This window comes from Otolemur garnettii, unplaced genomic scaffold (genome assembly GCF_000181295.1).
Source record: "Otolemur garnettii isolate 467f Iridium unplaced genomic scaffold, OtoGar3 scaffold00008, whole genome shotgun sequence".
Lineage (NCBI taxonomy): Eukaryota > Metazoa > Chordata > Mammalia > Primates > Galagidae > Otolemur > Otolemur garnettii.
This window is the reverse complement of record NW_003852403.1, coordinates 11,660,712-11,664,204: the sequence shown is the minus strand read 5'-3', so window position 1 is coordinate 11,664,204 and position 3,493 is coordinate 11,660,712.

Genomic DNA, 3,493 nt, shown 5'->3' with positions numbered 1-3,493 from the left:
CCTGCAGCTCAAGCAGCTAAGGCGCCAGCCGCATACACCAGAGTTGGCGGGTTCAAATCCAGCCCGGGATCCTGCCAAACAACAATGACAACCACAACCAAAAAATAGCCAGGCATTGTGGCGGGCGCCTGTAGTCCCAGCCACTTGGGAGGCTGAGGCAAGAGAATCACCTAAGCCCAGGAGTTGGATTGCTATGAGCTGTGATGCCACAGCACTCTACTGAGGGTGATAAAGTGAGACTGTCTCAAATAAATAACACAAATCTATTATTTTACAGTTCTCAAGGTCAGATATCCAAAATGGGTCAGCAGGGCTGGGTCCCTTCTGGAGGCTGTAGGAGAGAATCTATCTCCTTGCTTTTTCTAGTTTCTAGAGGCTTCCTGCATTTCTTGGCTCATGACCTTACATCACTGTAACTTCTGCTTCTGTTATCACAACTTCTCTTACTTGGAGCCTCCTGTGTCCTTATAAGGATTCCCTCATATCTGTGATTACATTGTCTCCACCAGGATAATCAAGGATAATCCTCTCATTGCAGGATCCTTAATTTAATCATACTTGTGAAACCTCTGTTTTCCTGCGAGCTGATATATTCACAGATTCCTGGGATTAGGATGTGGATATTTTGCGGACAGCCTACCATACTCTGCCCTCTGGCTCAGTGCTGTAGTACAGTGGTTACAGCGCCAGCCGCATACACCAAGGCTGGCGGGTTCAAACCCAGTCTGGGCCAACTAAACAACAACAACTGCAACAAAAAATAGCCAGGCACAGTGGCCAGTGCTTGTAGTCCTGGATACTTGGAAGGCTGAGGCAAGAGAATTACTTAAGCCCAAGAGTTTGAGGTTGCTGTGAACTGTGACGCCACAGCACTCTGCCCAGGGCAATAGCTTGAGACTCTGTCTCAAAAAAAAAAAAAAAAATTCACATTTATCTCATATGCAAAATACATTCAACTCAACCCATCCCAACATAGTCCCAAATCTCAACCCATTATAGCATTAACTCAAAGTCCCAAATCTCATCAGTTCAAAACCCCCACACTCATTATCTAAATCTAAATAAGGCATGGTAAGATGATAGGTATAATCTACTATGAGGTATAATTCTTTCACATCTGTGAACATGTGAAACTCAAGAAACATTTTACCTCCTCCAAGCAATAGGCATAGAGTAACAATTATAAATATTCCATTCAAAAAAGGAGACAATGAAAGGAAAAGAAATCACCGGTCTCATATCATTTTAAAATCCAGCTGGGAAAAATCCTTTAGGTTTTAAGTTCTGAGGATAATACTCTGCAGTTCAAGGTTCTGTCCTCTGGGCTTGCCCCATCCGCCCTTGGAGTCATTCTTCCTTTTTCTGGAAGGGTAACTCATGTTTGCAGCTGAGCAATTCCTTTGGCCCTTTTGCTACCTGTAGAATTTTGGGAATCCAAGAACCTTTCTTTTTATTCTCTCTCGATTCTTTTTGGCCCAAGCTGGCAGTGTTTCTGCTAGTATTAATTTCTTAAGAACCTTATGAATTTCTCATGAATCACAGACATTCACGTCTTTAGACAAGAAAGATTTCCACAGATCCTTCCTGGATAAGCCCATCTGTAGTTGGCTGAGGGGATCCATTAATCATAGCCTAATATTTTCGGAGAGACCTCATTGTGACTGAATACTCTGAGTTCATGAGCCTTCCAAAGCACTCACAAGAGTATGTTCTGCACACCCTGGGCTTTCTCACTAGAGCGTTCTTTCCTAATAGTGAATCTCCTAACTTTGGCCCCTTTTCAATCTGGATGGGTTGAGAATTTCCCAAGTCTCCAAGTCCTAATTCCTTTTTCTTACAGTTTTTCTCTTAATGTATCTCTTGTCTCTCAAATTGTATCACAAACAGCAAGAATAAACCATGCTGCATATTGAACACTTTGCTTGGAAATCTCCTGAGCTAAATATTTAAATTCACTGCTTACAACTTCCCCTTTCCACATAACAGCAGGACACAATTCAGCTACATTTTCTTCCACTGTGTAACAAGGACCCTTGTGCTTCCTTTAATATAAAAGGATTCTCTGGCTTAGCGCCTATAGCAACCGTGGTTATGGCACTGGCCACATACACCCAGGCTGACGGCTTCAAACCCATCCTGGGCCAGCAAAACAATGACAACTGCAACAACAATAAAAAAAATAGCCAGGCATTGTGGCGGGTGCCTATTGTCCCAGCTACTTAGGAGGCTGAGGCAAGAGAATCACTTAAGGGTGGTACCTGTCGCTCAAGGAGTAGGGCGTCAGCCCCATATGCTGGAGGTAGTGGGTTCAGCCCCTGCAAAAAATAAATAAATTGATTTTTTTTTTTTTTAAATAGAGAGTCACTTAAGCCCAAGTCTAGTGAGGGTGACATAGTGAGACTCTGTCTCAAAAATAAATAAATAAAATAAAATGTTTCTCACTTCCTTATAAGCCCTTACAAGTAGCACGTTTAATATCCATATTTCTACCAACATTCTGTTTGTGATGATAAGGTATTACGTAAGACAGTATAGGTTTTCCCTACTGTATTCTTCACTTCCTTTTAGGGGAGAGGGAATAGTCTTGCTCTGTTGCCTGGACTAGAGTCCAATGGTGTGATCATAGCTCACTGCAACCTCAAACTCCTGGGGTTAAGCAACTCTCCTGCTTCAGCCTCCCCAGTAGCTGGGATAATAGGTGCATGCCACTATGCCCAGCTAGTTTTTAAATTTTTTGTAGAAATGGGATCTCATTGTTGCTCAGGCTGGTCTCAAACTCCTGGCCTCAAGCAATCCTCTCACCTTGGCCTCTCAAAGCACTAGGATTACAGGTGTGAGCCATCATGTCTCACCCCTCACTTCCTTTTGATCCTTCACCAGCAGTTTTCGTCATCCTTAGTTCAAGGCAATCTAGATTTTTTTCTATCATAGCCCTTAAAATTCTTCCATTTACTTTCTACTGCCTGGTTCCAAAGCCACTTGGTTTTCAGGTACTTATTTCATTAGCACCCTGTGCCTAGCACTAAAATCTGCATTGATTTCCTATTGTGGCAGTAAGAAATGACCATACAGGACAGGTGTGGTGGCTCATGCCTGTAATCCTAGCACTCTTGGAGGCCGAGGCAGGTAGATTACCTGAGCTTAGGAGTTCAAGACCAGCCTGAACTAAAGCTAGACCCTGTCTCTATAAAACTGTGGCAGGTGCCTGTAGTTCCAGCTGCTTGGGAGGCTGAGGCAAGAGGATCCCTTGAGCCCAAGATCTTGAGGTTGCTGTGGACTAAGATGCCATGGCACTCCACTAAAGGTAACCAAGTAAGACTCTGTCTCAAAAAAAAAAGAAAGAAAAAGAAATGATGGCTCAGCACCTATAGCTCAGTGGCTAGAGCACAAGCCATTTACACCAGAGCTGGCAGGTTCGAATCCAGCCCGGGCCTGCCAAATGACAATGACAACTCCAACTAAAGAATAGCTGGGCATTGTGGTGGGCACCTGT